We start from the raw sequence: 19,514 nt of genomic DNA, 5'->3' as shown, positions 1-19,514 counted from the left end.
CTCAGTCTCTAGCCCAAGGTGGTTAGCAAACTCATTGAGTGTCATGCTATGGTCATCGTTCATAAGGCGGAAGGAAATGGTTTTCCCCTCTACATCATAAACGAAGGAGCTCAGGAACTTCAAGGTGAGATATGGGTATGACTTCTTTCGAATAAGGTAGAGTCCCTCCATTCCCAATATCTCGAAAATGTGAATGATATCCCCTTTAACCCCCAAGGTCTCCAAGATATCGGGGTCCACATAACGAGTCGGCCTCATGGTCTGACCCATTAAGGCCACAAAAGCAGCCCGCTGCTTGAAGTCAGAGAAAATTACCGATGGATAATCGTCCACCGGAGGAACAATGGGTTCTTGGATAGATTGGCCAGTTTCCAAGTTGACGTTGGCGCGAGTCCGCTTCTTAGCTCGGGCTTTTGATTTCGGCATGCTGCAAAAAGATGAATTCAACAAGGATTTTCCAGAAATTTTGCCATAGTAAGGACTATTTTTCAAGTTATACAATTTTTAAGACGAAGTTTTAAGACGGATTTTTCCCGCAAAAGACATGACATACTAATCGAGAAAAGCATTGCTATCACCAATTAACTCAAAAGGAACATCCTAGAGGCAATATAGGTGACCAAAAATCAAAACTTTGAGGTCAACCCTAGAAAAATTTCCAACATAAGTTGGTTGATTTTAAGCATAAAAACCGTGCTTGAGCATAAATAGGTGAGGTTTAATAGCAAATATGACCAAAATATCAATATAAAATAATAAAAACTTTGGATTACAAGAGAAAAATTCAGATTTTGGGGTAAGTTTCCCATTGATTGAATTAAAAGCTATGAAGATTAATTAGATACATTACCTTAGTTGGATATTTGAACAAAGCAAGAGGGAAATCCAAGAGCAACTACAACCAAAATTCACCTAAGTGTTTTGAAAGAGAGAATTTTTGAAGAATTTTGTATAGAATGAAGGTAGGAGGCGGAATAAAGGAAGGAAAAGGGGTTATAAGGCTTTCCAGAATGAACCGAGCCGGACCGCGATTTTTGGGTACTCGGTCGAGTATTGGGATTACTCGGCCGAGTAGTCTCTACTCGGCCGAGTATTTGGTCTACTCGGTCGAGTACTCAGAGATCAGTAGCGAGTTCAATCTGTCATTCTGAATACTCAGTCGAGTGCCTCCTTACTCGGCTGAGTATGGCCTACTTGATCGAGTTCAACAGAATAGTGACGGAATTAGAAGATATAATAAGTATTTCCCTACAAAATAATAAACGCCGTTCGGAGTTCCACTTAATCAGGCTCATCACAATTAGACCCTATTTCTAACATACACAAGGCACGTCTTGAGTTGTAAAGTTCATTACGATTTACTCATGCAACACATGTTATAATGCACATAACCGGTAGTAAAACAGTCCATGCCACAACACATATACCGCAACCAGCTTGACTATATTGCAGATAGAACATGGCATATATTTCTAGGTCGATTGACTAACATACATCCACACCAATGTTACCAGTACACATACATATACCATTAAGCAGACGTTCACATCCCCGTCCTTCTTGTCGTGTTACAACACTACCATCGCTTGTTACCTCCTCCGTTATGTACCACTATGCATAAGACTTTAGACTCATCACCCGACTCAACCATACATATACGCACACTTAATCTTACTAGCACTTCCTCGATGACAATCGTTTCCGCGCATTTAGAACTCCACATATTCCGTACTCGATACATTACCACATAGACTTCTATATACACGCATACTTTACACACACACTTGCACAGATACACTCCTATACACCTACCCTTCCACGGTGGTTGGCTTAAGTATGATTGGGGCCGGGATTTAGAGATGAGGGCGCCTTCTCACCCAAAACCGACATAAGGGGCTCCCAACACACATAAACCAGGTTTATTTTAAATTTGACACCCTACATTCATTTGGTTCATTGGTTCAGGTTCCAAAATCGTCGCTCTGATACCACTTTGTAACACCCCATACATCAAGGTGCTTTACCAAGGACCACCCCAGTGTATAGAGGTGCTACCATCTCGGTTTCCCGAGGTAAGTAGATCAAATAAACAATAACAGAACATTTATTAAATAGCTTTACACTTTACATCATAAATCAGCGTGAGAAAAATACAACATAAACAACTGAAAGGACTCCTAGACATGAGTGACAACGATATATACATCGGTAGCGTGATGACTCGATTCCCTTCCATGTCCCGCAAGCATCAAGACTAGATGTACCTGCTAAACCATCTGCTCACCATCCCCGAATGGATCACCACAGTTTTGAAAACACAACACAGGGTCAGTTCACTGAATAATAAAGATAAGTAGAGTACAACAATAACAAAAGCAACCGTTCCACAATCATCTCCATCTTACCATCACATCTCATGACTGACTACACATTTAAGTGTGTAGTCCTACCAGATTACTGCCGCAACAGATAATCCTCACCACCAGTGGGGAACGCAGCCTTGCCCACCTAAGCCCCGCTCATCATACGAGCGATAACCCATGTTCCTTAATGTGCATATCCCCTCTTGTGGCAAGTTCTACAAAGGGCGAATCAAGGGTCTGAAGCCACTCCCGCAAGTGATTCCACTCAGCCGAGGACGCACCTCGCAAACATAATCAATCCATCTCAACTCCAATACTCCATAATACAATCAACCAACAACATTCAACCAGCAATATTAGTCATATCAATTACTTCACAACAACACATCTTAAATCAATTATACAATCAACGGAGTAGGGAAACCCTACCTTTTCGCTATTCCATAAAAGTGCATCCAACAACTAGCCACGCAAGACTCCGAGGTGAATCCTACCAGTAGTAACCACATCCTATTACTAGACTACCCAAAAACCTAAAGAAAGATGGCGACGAAACATAAACTCACCTTGAGACGCGGACCGAAGTCGGCAAAGAAGACATCCCGACTCGATGACTCTAAGCATGAACCATTCCCCCTTCTTGGGTTAGTGTCTAGGCTAAGTGAAAGAGTAGAAAGATGGGTTATAGGTGAGAGAGAGATATTAGGATTAAAAAGAGAAAGGAACCATCGAAAATGAAATAAGGTTTGCGATCTCGCGTTTTATAATAACGCGTTAATAGACGTGATATTCGGTCGAGTATAGTCATACTCGGCCGAGTAAGCCCTACTCGGTCGAGTATTCTCACTACTCGGCCGAGTACCCTTTACTAGGTCGAGCAACCAGTGACGCAGGTCTCCTATCCTCTCCCATATCCCTTACTATAGGTCTCCTTTGGGCAAACGGTTAGTCAACGGGTCCTTAAACAGGGCGGGTATTACAAAGAACCCTAGACTCGATATTGTTCAACATTTGTTCAATAGAGGAGTTGGGGTTGGGATGTTAAATGAATGGAGGTGGTAGGAATTGTTATTGTTGATTTGGTGGTGGGTAGTTTTGTTGTGGTGGTCTTTGAAACTCGGGTTTGTTTGGGGGCAAGTATAGCTGGGCTTGGTATTAGGGTTCAAAAATTGACCCTCATAAAGAGGCCTTAGATCTTGGTTTGGTAGGGCTAGGTAGAGGGTCTTATGTTGTTGGTAGTAGAGTTGCTTTGGTTGTTGATCTTGTAAAGCATAGCATTCTTGTGGGTAAGAGGGACATATGTCATGGGTGTGACCTATGCCACCAAGAGACTCACAAATCGGTTGTGGAAAATATTCTCTTGGAGGGGACCTTGGGTGAGTATGGAGCCTTGGTGGAGATCTCGGTCCTTGAACATAATAGACCTTGGAGTGACTTGGTCTCTCATCATGGTAGGAATTTTCATGTTTCTTCTCCTCCATAAGGCTATAAAATTTCTTTGACAACTCATCCAATTTGAGCTTGGTCTCTAATTCTAGCCTAGAAGGCCCTTTTCCTCTACCTTCACTTTCCCTTGATCCGTAGCTATTTTCCATCTCCGAGATATTTTGAATCCTCTACGTAATTGCCGCACTAATAATGCTATCAAAATTACCTCCGAAAGCCGCCACTATCATATCCCTAAACCTTGGCTCAAGAGATTGAAAGAAGGTTTGGGTGGTCATTCACTTGGGAATACCATGATGTGGACAAGCAGTAAGGAGGTCTCTAAAGCGCTCCCAAGCTTCACTTAAGGTCTCAAGACCCTTTTGCTTGAAAATTTGAATCTCGTTTCTTATTCTTGCGGTTTTGGATGGAGGGTAGAATTTGTTGATGAAAGCCTTAGAAAGGCTACCCCAAGTAGTGAAAGTACCTGGTTCATGAGAATTCAACCACTTTCTTGCATTGTCTTTCAAGGAGAAAGGAAAAAGCATGAGAAGAATTTGATCTTCGGTTATACCTAATAGTACCCACTTTTTCCTTAAACATGACCAAGTGGCCATGAGCATCTTCATTCTTTACTCCATGAAGCACATCTTATTGAATGAAGGAAATCACATGGTGACGGAGCTCAAAAGTATTGGGAGCAACTGCTTCATAGTTGATTGCCGAGCAAGACCGATTAGGATCCGGCCTATTGTAATGACCCATTGGTTGGTCCGTAATCTCGTCGTTCACAAGGTTGTTTCTTGATGAATTGGGTGAATTGGGTGTGTTTGGTGACCTTGGCGATTTGGTGTTTTGTGAATGTAAGGAATGAGTGGTTGAGTTAATTGGTGAGTTAATTAGGCAATGGTTTGTTGGGATGTTAAGGGGAGTTAGAGTAGAAGAAGAGGGTGGCATGGTTAAGGACTCAATTATGGAAGTAGATCTATTTTGTAGTTAGTTTTGTAAGGGTAGAGATCTGCTTAGAGCCGATAGTGCTAACCGTCTTCTTGCCCGGAAGGTCTTCTCAATCTCACGATCAAGAGGGTAAAGGGGCCCGGTATTACACCTATACATGCAATCAAAAAGAGATCAATTGGTCATAATGCAATGAATGCACTAGGACAAGGGTGGAAAAACAAGTAAATAACAAACTAAGCCTAGAAACAAACAATTAATCTAATCCAATATCGCCGTCCCGGACAACGGCGCCGAAAACTTGTTATAATTTATATTTACCTCGCTAGTGAACGAGTGATCATTGTATATTACAAGGGTCGAACCCAAAGGACAGGATTATGGCTCTTAAATTGCTTGATTCGTTTTATAGTTTAGTTCTAGCAAGTGCTTTGAATGAATGATAAACTAATGCTAAACTACGAATTAAGATAAGAGAATTAACTAGAAAGCAAATAAATGAGATGAATTAACTCAAGAAACTAAGAAACTAGGGTATCTGGTTCACTCGTGCAGACAAGGGTTCAAGTAATGACATAGATAACAATTAATTAGGGCAAATTCAAAGGTAAATCCCCACCTCTCGATGTGAGACTAACCCAAGGTTAAGCGTAATCGAACTCTCGCTCAAATTGTAATACTCCGTATTTTATAATTATATATTTTATATTGTTCCTACGAATTATGTATGAGACGGAATAATAAAAAATAATAATAATAATTATAATATGGTAATGATAATAATAATAATAAGTTGTAATGATAATAATAATACGTAATACGATACACGTACATATATACGTATACTACCTTATATAATCTACCCTACCCTTATCCACCCACCGTATCCTAACACAATCTCAACACAATCCTCACCCAACATGTTAGAAGATAAAAAGAAGAGAGAAAGGGAGAAAAGAAAAGGGAAATTTTGTCCCTCCGCCTCGAGACCGTAAGGTAATACCGTCTTAAACTAGTTTATATATTATTTAATTTATACCATTGACCCGCCTTGACCTTGGCTTACCTCTGACCGTCATTGACCACCACTCGGACAACCGTTGATAGCCCAAAAATGGGTTTGACCGAGTAATTAGGGCTTGTTGGACTGTTTTGTGAAACCGTCTTAAGGCGAGTTTTTGACCCACCTTTTGTGGCCGTCTTGGGCTGACCTTGGGTGGGTTTTTTTGAGGATTGAATGGGGGTTGTAGTGGTGGTAATGGGTGATGTTAGGTGGTCGAAAATGGGTGTCCTATGGGGTTACACGGGTTATGTTTGTGTTGTGTTTGTTGCTGTTGGTGATGTCGGCTTTTAGGGCATTGCTATTGCGGTTGTCGTTTATGGCGACCACCGTGTCTAGGTGGAGCGATGGTGGTGTGAGTGGTGGTGGCCGGAGTAGTGTTGGGTTGTGCGAGTGTGTAGTGTATATAGGTGTGTTGTGCGGTGGTGTTGCGAGATTGCGGTGGTGTTGCGAGATTGTGGTTGTTGTTGCTGGCCGTGGATCACCATGGCTGGTGGTGGTGGCCCACGGTGACAGCAGCTGGGAGTGGTAAGTGGCGGTGGTTGAAGTGTTTAGTAAAGAGTATGAGTTGGGATTTAATTATTAAATAATGGGTACGAGTCGGGATTTGAATTTAATTATATTAGATTATATAATTATAATTTAATTAGATTAGTTAGTAATTAAATGTATTTAATTATTTTATTTAGGTGGCGGTTTTTGTGGAAGATTATTTTATTCGGATTGCTTACAGAGTATGCTAAAATGTAGGTTTATCTTACTGAGTTTCGATATTGTGTTTATTTGCTAAAGGAGTCATTTGTCATTAATTGCATTGAATGAGTCGGTAATTGGCATGCTATATGGTATCTTGCATATTGGTGTTGTTTTTGTATGTCGGAGGACATGGCTGGTAATTTGTTGTTGAGGAGACGTGAGGCGGTTGGGAAACCGTCTCACGCTCGGGCCGCCTCTTGGAGCTTCGCCACTCCAAGAGGGATGTGCAAATTAATTACTTGAGTATAGAGGGATTCATGTAGTTGAGATATGACGTCTGGCAGGGGACCCAATTTGCTTCTGGTCCAGGTACGTCTGGGCGTGTCCCGGTACGTGTTTGTGAGTTGTGGTGTTTTGGGCATGTCCCTTGCACTGGTGGTTGTGGGTACGTAGGGTGTGTCCGGGTACCGGCGTGGTGGTTGTTTGATAGCGTTTCATTCATGTGGTAGTTATGTTGCATATTCACACACTTGTGTCGTGTCACACTTCATTTAGTGAAACTGACGTTTTTGTGTCTGTGTAAATGTCACCTATTTCCGGGGTGGCCTGTGTCGATCCATATGATATTTCCGATCATATGGGGAGCGGGTTGAGTACAGATTTGCTTGCTGACGTGATCGGGATTTGGGCCCCGACTTGGACTCAGAGTCGAGTAGCGTAGCATAGACGACATAAATGGTAGTCGACTTGTAATTTGTATAGTTCACAATTATCATTTGTTTACGTTTATGTAATCACTAAACTTCTCATTTATATAAAGTGTTTCTTAATTGTAATTCCGATTTCACTGCCTCGGGAAACCGAGACAGTAACATTCCCTAATTACCTTGGTCCGGTAAGAAGGGGGTGTTACAAAGTGGTATCAGAGCGACGATTTTGGAACCTAAACCAATGAACCAAAATGAACATAGGTGTGTCTAATAAAATGAAACCGACATGAGTACAATAGGAGGTCGGTTTCGGCTGAGTAGGATCTTTCATTTCAATACTAGATCCTATTGTTTCGGTTGGTCACTACGTGGGTGGTTATGAGTCGTGAAACGTGAAGTGAAATGTTGCATGATTATATGTGTGTCACAACTTTGTTGAACATCTTGCATGATTTACTCGCTCAAATGAAATGTGACCACGTATGGAAGTTGGATGAAAGTAATGATACGTATGACATGTTTTGAGAATGATTGTTACGTGTTGGTGTGTGTGGGGCACTAGCCCCGTCTTTTAGCATTTCAATACCGCATATATGTTTGGATTTCACTATTGCCATAGTAGGGTGATTAGTAATAATTGTTAGTAAAGTAGTCTCTAGTATAAGAATAGTAATTCTTAGTCGGAAATTGCAAACCATAGAGAGGCAACCAACCAAGTGGAGCTAGTACTCGGCCGAGTACCAGTGACTCGACCGAGTACCAGTCACTCGACCGAGTGGACCCTAGCACTCGACCGAGTGGACCATTTTCCAGAAACTTGAAAATTTCTGGAAGTGGGTCACTCGACTGAGTGGAGACGGCAGTCGACCGAGTGCCATTTTCTGGGTTGTGAACTTCGCGAGATTTGCGTTATTACCTTATTTCTTGCATTCTTTTATCATTTCTTATAACAAAAATACCGAAATCTCTTTTAATTTTTTTTCCAAAACTGCATTGTTGATGTTTGTTGCTTAGACTTAAGCTTTCTACTCCATTTAATCCTCTTAATTCTTGTTAATTAAACAATGTGAGTGGTTCTCTCCTTGCTCTTTTTTTTTTCCAATTTGATTTTGCTTAAATCTAAGCTAATTCCTTTAGATTTTGTCAATTAATTGCATATTTTGTTTGATTCATGATATTAATCACCATTACATCATTTATGATGTCAAGTATAAAAAAAAAACTTTATATTGAACTTTGTCCAAATTTTATGGACTCGAAAATATGTGTTCTTGAGTCGATAATTTGACTTTATGTTTGTTCATTTGAAATTTTGTCACAAAATTTTCGAAGCCTTGATGTTCTTGTTTAAGTTTCAATTTATTTTTCGTGTTTAAAAACTTAGTTTAGTTGACTAATGAGGCTCAAGAACTTTGTCACGCTTAAGTTTTGATTTTTCTTTGTTAGTAATGACATGTATCATCTTGAATCAAATTCATCATAAAATGTTGCCCAAAATCTTTTAAAATTTCATCTTAAAATGAATGATTTTGATCTTTGCACTCAAAACATGATCCAATTGTTTCTTGTCACCTAGTTCTTGTTGATGTTGCATTGTTTTACATTAAACTAGCTGTTTTGCTTTACAAATCGCCTCAAGTTTTTGACATCTATGTTAGTTATACCGACAAATACAATTTTTATATACTCCATTTATTTTTGTCTAATTATGTCATAAAGATTCAAATGTTGTTTAATGATGGCAGGCATGGACTCAAAATTTGAAAATCTTGTCTTAAGGCTTTTCTTGATTTAATTGAGTAATAAGGTTTCAATTTTGTTAATAATGCTACGTATTATCTAAATCGAGAATCTTACCTTCAAATTTTGCCCAATTTTTTTTTTGTATATATCATAGTATATATGGTTAAATTTTAAATTTTGTACTTAAACATAGTTTCATTGTTTCGCAATGTTACAATCTTTGTTAATAATGCGTTTTTTGGCTTATATATGGTTCAATGCCTTGTTTATCGTGTGAGTTTTACGGTTTTGTTGAGTAAATATGTGTAGACGGGCGTGGTTATGATTGAGAGGATGTGAAACGACAATGAATCGACGAACTTATGAGGGTAAAGGGGCAAGTGCTAATAATGTGTGATGAGTGGTGTTGTACTTAAGAGTTATGAATGTGAAACATGCGTTTTATTGGGATTGATGTAAGTTGTGTGTTCGATGTGGATTTAACCATGTAAGTAGGTAGGTTTATGTTTGGAAATTAGGAATAGAATAAAGTGACTTTAGCTTGCGTAAGGTGTCTTGAATTGAGTAAAATGATTGTATGAGGTAAATTGTGGATAATGAGTGATGTGTGATCTAGGTCGAACATATGAACTTATGGATAGTGAACGAGGTTTGAGTTGCATGTTGAGGGATATTGTTATTGTGTATGACTTGGAAACTTTGGTTGATAAATAATTGAGATATATGATGGTGGATTTTGTATTACCAAGTTTGGTTTTCGCGGTCATGAGAGTAAGAGTGTGGCATGTAGTGCTTGAGGATTTAATCATATTGTTGAGGTATTTGATCATTCGTGTTACAGAGTGTAACCGTTTAACTTGAGTGTGTATGCATGAAGTGTGGAAGTGTTTGCGTGGTGGTATAGATGTTGGTTGTAAAATTGCCTCCCAATTGTTAGGTAAAGCATCCATGATATATATCGCGATCTTGTTATAGTATCCATTTGAGGGGTGATGTTATTATTCCTTGAGAATGATAGGTGGTTAGGGCCGTACCCATGAGATAGTGTAAGTGTTGTGGATACCGTCGCCGGGTATGGGGGAGGAGGTAGAAGGTTGCGAAAAGAACTACTCCCTCCGGCTTGCTGTTTTCTTCCCATTTCATTATAATACTCCTCACATATATTAGAGAAACGGGAAGAAAATTAAAAGCCAGAGGGAGTATGAAATAGTATGTTTATGCCGGTAGTATGTCTCAGATATTTCATCTTAATTGGGGGAGGAGGTAGAAGGTTGCTAAACCCAATTACAGCTGCAGAAATTAAGGAAGCTATATTCTCTATTCTTGAGCACAAAGCACCTGGCCCTGATGGGTTTTCAAGTGCTTTCTTTAAGGACTCGTGGAGTATGATAGGAGAGGAAGTTAGTGCTGTTGTACTGGATGTGTTCAGAACTGGGAAAATCCTGAAGCAAATCAATGCCACAACTATTATATTAATACCCAAGTGTAAGATTCCAACAAATGTGACTCAATACAGGCCAATAGCATGCTGCAATGTGATATACGAGTGTGTGTCCAAACTCATGTGTAATAGATTGGCTAGGGTTTTGCCAGATCTGATCAGTTTAAATCAGGGAGGGTTCATCCAAGGTAGGAGTATAATTGAAAACATCATGGTGTGTCAGGATTTAGTAAGGCTTTATAATAGGCAGTCTTACTCCCCAAGATGTATGTTTAAGATGGACCTCATGAAAGCGTATGTTTCTGTAAGTTGGAGATTTGTTCAGGAGTTGCTTGATGCTTACAAGTTTCCTCCTACATTTAGCAAGCTGTTAATGGAATGCATCACAAGTGCTTCATTATCTCTTTCCCTTAATGGTGAGACCTTTGGCTTTTTCCCTGGCAAAAGGGAATTAAGGCAAGGGGATCCAGTCTCACCATTGGTGTTTACTTTGTGTATGGAGTACTTGAGAAGGATTCTTTCTTGTGCTACTTACAAAATGAAATTCCATTTCCACCCTCTTTGCAAGCAAATGAAGTTAACTCATTTAATATTTGCTGATGATCTTTTGTTGTTTTGCAAAGGAGATGCACAGTCTATTATGGTTTGGTTAAGAGCTTATTCTGCTTTCTCAGCTGCTTCTGGACTGCAAATGAATGCACAGAAGTCTTGTGCGTATTTTAATGGAGTCAAGACTCAGCTGAAGAAAGAAATTCTAGCTATTTCAGGGTTTACAGAAGGCACACTGCCTTTTAAATATCTTGGAGTACCTATTACTGCAGGGAGATTAAAGAAGAAGGACTGTGCTGGTGTAGATACCCAGTATCTGCACCTTCCAAAAACCACCCGATGATGATCGGACTATAACGTGTTTTTGATATGCGTGCGTGGATTGGCTATACATGAGACGGTTTAATGCACTACTCGGATATGAAAAATGATTTCAAAAGTTTTCTAACTTCATTTGCATTAAATTAACACTATTTAGAGTTAAAACCGTCTTCGGACCCAAAACCGACTCAGAAACCCGCAACTCGAGTCGACCTGAGTCAACCCAAGTCAACCCGAATCTCGAATGTCAAAATAAATGCCATGAATGTCTTTATCATGTCATTTCCATTAAAATGACCCTAATTAGAGTCCGAACCGTCTTCGGACCAAAAACCGACTCAGAAACCCGCAACTCGAGTAAACCTGAGTCAACCCGAGTCAACCCAAATCTCGAATGTTGAAAACAATGCCATGAATGTCTTTATCATGTCATTTCCATTAAAATGACCCTAATTAGAGTCAAAACCGACACCGGGCCAAAAACTGACTCGAAATTCAAATCCCGACTCACACGGGTCAAACCCGAGTCAAGCACATAAAACACCTACCTCAAGTAACACCAAAATCATCTTATTAGATGCCCATATTGTTATACGACATCCTATTTGATTACCACAAATCAACAATGGATGGAGAATTGGCCACGTCCAAATTGAAAAGGACAGGGCACCCCATTGCATAGCAGGCTTGCTCGCGCCTCAATGGGGTGTCTGCTTAACCTCCAAGCAAACTCAACCGACCTACCATCCCACATTTCTCTATAAATGCCCACCATCACACACCATAAAACTCACGCAAGAGTCCGCCCCATCACATCTCCCTTAAACTTTTATACTCGACTTCGTAAGTCACAAAATCGACACGTGTTTACGACCTACCGATCGTAAACACAAGCCTTACATATTTTGTTTGGTACCGTCGCCGTGCATTCGACGAACCCACTTGACCAACTCAATTCATCAATCAACATGTTTTAATTAACATATTTTCAACATATTTTCAAAACCAAATCCTTTCTTAAGGCACTCTTTTTAAACTTCTTTGATCGCGAGTAGTCACAACGAGAAAACCGTCTCTAAAGTCGTCTACCACGCAAACATCAAAATACGTAAGTTTGAGGGTGTAAATATCTCACTTTAATTCATGTCTTTACTGTTTTGATGAGTTTATAAACATGAACAATGCATAACACGATCCAAATTTAGGTTAAACGAGCCAAAACCGAGTTTTGGCCTGAGACAGGAGCTCCTTGCTATGCAGGGTGGCTCGCGCCTCTTGTGGATGTCCAGGTCAGACTCATCCGTGTTTGTTCTCGTCTTTCCTCTTTATTTTATTTCTTATTTTTAATCGGTTTTTACCGTTTCAAATGTTTCAAATCATTTTTATGACAAACTTTTTAACCATAAATTATAATCACCCTTGGTTCCATATACCATGACGGTTTAATCCGTGACTCGGTGATATTAATTGGTTAATTACATTTTAAAAGAAATCCTTTTCTTTTATTTACCATTTTAATTCATTTTTATGATAAACATATTTTGGCCATTACAAAAATCATCCTTGGTTCTTTATACCATGACGGTTTATTCCGTGACCCGATGATATTGTTGGTTAATCACATTTTAATGGGTATTTTAACACCCTTTTCTTTTATTTACCATTTTTCTCATTTGTTTACATTTGTAAATATATTAGTCATGATTCATAATCATCCTTGGTTGTTTATACCATGTCGGTTTAATCTGAGTGCGATGATTAACTTGACTAATTACAAAGAAATGAACTTAACATGATTAGTTCAAATCAACATTTTACTTTTTTATTTGTAAACTATGCTTTTCAAACATGCAAGTCCGACAACGGATATTACTAACATAATAGTAATTATTCCGAGTCATGCAAACAATACTTGAAAATTATTTAATCACAAATACGGCTTTAAACAACCTTTTCAAAAACCAGGAGACGCCCCCTTGGGTCGGCTCATGGCTCGCGCCCCAAGAGGCCGTCTATTTTCTACATTTCAAAACCAGGGCAGAGCCCCTTCTATCGCCAATAGGCTTGCGCCCCAACGGGGCTGCCTGGCACTGTTCTGCCTCGTTTTTAGCACCTATCTAGGATGATCCCGATTACGGTTAATCCGAATACATGAAGGATCACATTGACAAGTTTATGTTTTTACACTTTGTCATTTGACACACTTCTTTTTCAAATAAATGGATCGTGTTAAGCATCATAATCCGAATTTGGTAAATAGATGTTTAATTTCCGTTCTCACATGTAAATCAATCTAAATCCAACTCGACATCAATTACTTGATATTTGGATTAACAAACCGACATAGAAAGCTCTCACATGTTAGGTTAAACTTTTGGATGTGCATTCATGCATTTACACCGTTTTATCTACTTTTGCACTTAAACAACCACGATCGATCAGTAGAGGCCGCTAACGCGGGCGGGATTGGGTGTCCGATTAAAGGGCTTCCCAATACGTACCCTCACCCCTTACTCAGAACCTTTGGATAGTGGATGGCCTTATCCAGGGCGTACGAGAGTCATTTTAGGCATATAATGCTAAAAGGGGGACGAGTCCTTATCTTTAGTACCTATGTCAAACACCGCTTTTTGCCTTGGTTGACCTAGGTATAAAGTGGATTCGAACGGGTTCCAAGCATCCCACAAATGCTTGGTGGCGACTCCGAACATCTCTAATCGTTTCGAGACCTTTACCGAGACGAAACCGACCGATCTAAAGCGATCCGGTCGAAATCATTTTTACGCCGCCGAGCGTGGCTTTCAAAAGACCGCTGCATGTCCACAGTTTGGCCTGGCGTGCAGGTGGCCCATGACCGCAGACCGGTAGGTGGCCCATATCCACAGACCGGCCTGTGGCCCATGTCCACAGATTGGCGACTCCGTTGGGGAAAACTAGGACACTTGTGTCTTTCTGATCCTTAGAGGTGAAACTCGAACGAGGTCGTGGTTAAAGTGCATTAGTTGATATTACGGTCATAAGTCGGGTTCCTTGTCCGGGCACACAACCTAACCTTTATCGACCAATTGGCTCGTCTCGTCGGCGTGAGTTTTCTCATCCCCGCGTTTCGAATCCCGATTGAGTCAAGCATACCATTGACGGTACACATTTCTGTTTCGTCAAAGAGCTTTCATCACTTTCGAGCACGAGGCTAGGGCACCCTCCTTACACATTTTGTTTGGATTGGTATCCCTCTCGCAAATCGGGGTTTGATTGCTTGGTGTGTAACTCACCCTCTAAGCCAAAACCAGTGTCAGCATTATGCATAATATAATGAACTGCGAGTGCTTATGTGTTATGTGATCATAAGGCCTTCCGTGTCATTCTAAAACTTTCAAAAACACCTTTTCGCGCCGTTATAATGGCCATTTCAAACCTCGGTCTTTCGCCGACCGTTGCAAACCCTTTTTTATCCCGTCGTAATGACGATTTTCAAACCCGGTTTTCTACAACCATTTCAAAAACACATTTTGCGCCGTTATAATGGCCATTTCAAACCTCGGTCTTTCGCCGACCGTTGCATTTCAAACGATACGCCTTTCTAGGCCGTCGTAATGACGATTTTCTAACCCGATTTTCTACAACCGTTTCAAAGAACCTTTTCATGCCGTCATAATGGCCATTTCAAAACCTGGTTTTTATAACCATTTCAAAATGCACCTTTTTATACCGTTGTAATGACGATTTCAAACCTTGGTTTTCACAAACCATTTTAAAGCCCCCTTTTACGTCGTCATAATGGCCATTTCAAACCTCGGTCTCTCGCCGACCGTTGCATTCTCAAAGCACCCTTTTATGCCGTCTTAATGACGAATTCTACCCTCGAATTTTCGAAATTCGAAATCAATTTTCAAACTAAAACGTTTTTCAAACCGCCGTAATGACGATTTCAACCCGTGCAACTTTCCAAATTTCAAATCTCGATTTCAAAGTCAAATTTGGCTTTTCTAAGCCGTCGTAAGGACATTTTCAATTCTCACACTTTTCGATTTGCATACCATCTTTCGAAGGTTAAAACGGTATCCTAACCCGTTGTAATGACGAATTCAATCCTCACAATTTCCAATTTCAAGTCTTGAAAATGATTTAACCGTTTTCAAATTCCAATCAAAAATCAAATCATTTGAAAACGAATTTAACCGTTTTCAAATTCCAATTCAAAATCAAATCATTTGAAAGCCAATTTAACCGCTTTCAAATTCCAATTAAAAATCAAATCATTTGAAAACGAATTTAACCATTTTCAAATTCCAACTCAAAAGCAAATCATTTGAAGGCCAATTTAACCGCTTTCAAATTCCAAACCAAAAATCAAATCATTTGAAAACAAATTTAACCGTTTTCAAATTCCAATTCAAAAGCAAATCATTTGAAGGCCAATTTAACCGCTTTCAAATTCCAAACCAAAAATCAAATCATTTGAAAACAAATTTAACCGTTTTCATATTTTAAATCCGATTTCAAATATTTGAAAACAAATTTAACCGTTTTCAGATTTCAAATTCAAAACTCAATCTTTGAAAACAAATCTAACCGTTTTCAAATTTTCAACCCAATTTTAAATCCTTTGAAAACAAATTTAACCGTTTTCATGGCCATTGTGATGACAATTCCAAATTCTTCAATTCTCGATTTTCTAATCCGTGATTCGGAATTTCAAAATCCGTCTTTGGAAACAACACATTGTTTTCAGAGCCGCCGCAATTTCAACTCAAATCGTCTTTTGAAAACAAACTTAAGACAACTCTTTCAACTGCCCGACCTTTTGAAGATCCCTACTCTTTGGAAGCTGTCCATAAAACGACAAATCAATCTTTTTGAAAATTTCTATTTTCCAAAATTTCAGTCCACCTTTCCGATTCAGCCTCGAGTCGATTAGAGTCCAGTCGATTTCAAGTCAAGTCGTCTAGATAATGTCGAATCCCCGCCTAAGTTAGTACCTACCTTCTGATCTAGGTCGTGTCGCCTGATTGTCGAGACATCTTCAATGGCGTTTGCAGAGTCAAAACCTCTCGGGTATTAAACCCGTATTTACCTCACCTTACGGGTCAAAGGTCAAGTTTGTGTACGCGTCTTGTCCAACGGCGTCACGCCAAAAACGCACATCCAAACTAAGTTAAAAGTCGTCTGTCTAGGCATCACTATGCCAAAGTCGACACTCGAGTCTAAGTTCAAAGTCATGCACCAAGAGTTCAAACACAAGAGGTCATCCACGATCTTTAATGAACTCATAACCTAGTCACACTGTCGCGTCTTCACAGCAAAACTGCCTTTTGTGCATGTGTGTCGTACTTGCCTTTGTTTGTGCAATCTCTTGCCAAGACAAGTTATAACGCCTATCGTTATGTAAAATAGGAATCCCTTGGGTGCCATCAATCTTCAACAAGAAACCCAAGAAGCTGATCAATCTGCATCTGCCATGACTTCTGCCGAAACCAACAACATGGTCCTTCGACTCCTAGCTACCGTGGAAGACTTGAGCACTCGTCTCTCCCAAGTTGAGGAAAAAATGATAACCGGGAATTCTCCCTCTTCCGATATTGAACAAAGGGTTAAGCTCCTTGAAAGCCGACTACTTGCCAACGACAAAACCAAAACCAGACGACCTCATATGTCCTTCCCTGATTTGGGTATGCCTTATGCCACAGCCTTGGAAAGGCTAACCTCCCAAGGAAAACTTCAACCAATTGGTCCAACTCCAGACCCTCTACCAAACAAGCGAGGACGTAAATGGGACGGAAAACTGTTTTGCCAATATCACCAAGGTCACGGACACGATACTGAAATGTGTCTCCCCCTAAAATGTGCCATCCTTGACATGATTGAAAAGGGTGAGTTACCATTACCTCCCTCAACAAACAACAAAAACAACCATCCAGAAAACCCTATTGGACACAGTGAGGAATCTTCCCTGGATTGCTCTCACCTCATCTTTCCTGACGATGAGAAAATTCATGCAATTGATGAGGATGGCATACAAAGCGGTATAATGATGCTCTCCGTCTCCATCAACAACATATTCTCAAAGCTGCAAGTGGTCGATGATTTGAACACTCGGGTGGCTAATTTGGAGAAGAGGCTTGGTAGTACTGAAAATGAACCAAACCATCAAGGAGAAAACCGACCCTCCGTTCACCGATCAACAACTGTTGAAAATAAGGAGTCATCCGATGGTTCCCACATCCATGAACCTACCAACAAAGAACATGAAATCACCTCAACAAATATCCTTTCAAAATACAAAGCAATTTCCCCAAAATTGTCCATTGACAACGACCCAATCCTGCTTCCGCCCAGGATTGACAAAAACAAAAACAAAACTCACAAAAACATTCAAAAAACCACCAATGTTGGAACCTTGGGAAAACATCAAAGGGTAGTCACAGATCTGGGAATAACATATGGCACCGCTCTGGAGATACTTGCTTCAGAAGGAATGCTCCAACCCATTGGTCCGACTCCGGACAAACCCGAACACAAAAGAGCCATATCCTAGGATGGTAATGCCTATTGCCAATATCATCAAGGCAAGGGCCATGACACCGAAACCTGTTTCAAACTCAAGCATGCCATTCAAGATATGATCGAGGCTGGCAAGATCATAGTTGCACCTCTCAGTCAAGACGATCCTCCTGAATGTCTCAAGTCAAACAGCAAGGTTGAACGTTCTCAAAGGACATTCACTAGACTCAACACAACCTATGCCGTAGCTCTTCAAATGCTTATGACTGAAGGGAAGCTACAACCAATCGGGCCCACTCCGGACCCGTCTGATGCTAAGAAATCTCGTTTCTGGGACGGCAATTCCTATTGCGAATATCATCAAGGAAAAGGTCATGATACGGAAACATGCTTCAAACTGAAACATGCTATTCAAAATATGATCGACAATCATGAACTGATAGCTTCATCCCTATGCCAACCAAGTGATGAAAACAACCCTAATGAACATCTATTTCTGCAAGGAGATGAAAGCCTCATGGAATTTTATCCTCATATCATCCCCAACAACGAGAGTGAAGTGCTCAAGTGGGTCAATGCTCAAAACCAGACAATCAAGCCGCTGGATGCTGCGAAAGAGACCTTCGAGGAGGAACATGATGATTAGGAGTTCGTATCTACGATTGAGTCCGAGTCCGAGTCTCAGGCTTTCTCATATCTATCCTAGTGTCTGTCTTTTTATTCCTAAGTGACAAACTGGGGGCTGTCTCCATGAGTCACATGTACTCATCGAGTCTGTGTTAACCTCTTATTTATCTAAATAAAGGCAAAACTTTCATATACCTTTTTCTTCTCTTCCTTTACCATTTCCCGTTGACAACAAGAATTGATTTGAGAATTGATTTAAAACGAACAATATGTTCCAATTCAATGTGAATACACTCGAGTGACGTTCCGTACCGAGTAAGCAGAGGACTCGAAACTCCGTGTCCATTTTCTTTACCTCTTCCATGTCTGGCAATAGAAACCTTTCATTAGCACCCTATTTAGAACGAGCTCCTATCAAAGGGATTCTACGACGAACCTAGATAACAAACCAGAACATCTCCTTGTTCATGGTCAATGATGGAAGGCAAGCCCATTCCCCACAAAAACACCCCATCACCAAATATCAACCTCTCACCAACAGGTACATCCCTGTCTGCACCTTTAGCTTCCTCGAACGAAGGACGGCAAAAAAAACAATATATCCAAAGCGAAAAGCTAAAATCAAAGGCCCAAGCCAATATCCATTCACCCAAAGCCAAAGCCAAAACAAAGGCAAAAACCAAAGCCAAATGGAAAGCCAAGGCAAAAGCCAAAACAAAAACGAGATAGTGAAATTCAAATTCACTATTTTCACAAATTTCAAACGACGGAAATTAAAACCGTCATTTTCAAATTAAAAAAAAAACAAGATAGTGAAATTCAAGTTCGCTATCTTCACCAGCTTCAAACGACGGAAATTAAAACTGTCATTTTCAAATCAAAAAACAAAATAGTGAAATTCAAATTCGCTATTTTCACAAATTTCAAACGACGGAAACAAAAACCGTCATTTTCAAATCAAAAACAAGATAGTGAAATTCAAATTCACTATTTTCACAAATTTCAAACGACGGAAAATAAAACCGTCATTTTCAAAACAAAAATGATATAGCGAAATCCAAATTCGTTATTCTCTCACAATTCCACATGACGGAATTAAAAAACCATCCCATTCAAAAACG

General features: G+C 40.0%; 1 non-coding gene across 1 annotated transcript; it reads left to right on the top strand.

Annotated features, from left to right (window-relative positions):
- Positions 1-4,097: 4,097 nt before the first annotated feature.
- Positions 4,098-4,204, top strand: LOC141593669 (small nucleolar RNA R71). The gene has a single exon (XR_012521740.1). It is a non-coding gene; the product is annotated as a small nucleolar RNA R71 (small nucleolar RNA).
- The last annotated feature ends 15,310 nt before the right edge of the window (positions 4,205-19,514 follow it).

This window comes from Silene latifolia, chromosome 7 (assembly GCF_048544455.1).
Source record: "Silene latifolia isolate original U9 population chromosome 7, ASM4854445v1, whole genome shotgun sequence".
NCBI classification, from domain to species: Eukaryota; Viridiplantae; Streptophyta; class Magnoliopsida; order Caryophyllales; family Caryophyllaceae; genus Silene; species Silene latifolia.
This window is presented reverse-complemented; position numbering and strand designations above follow the sequence as displayed.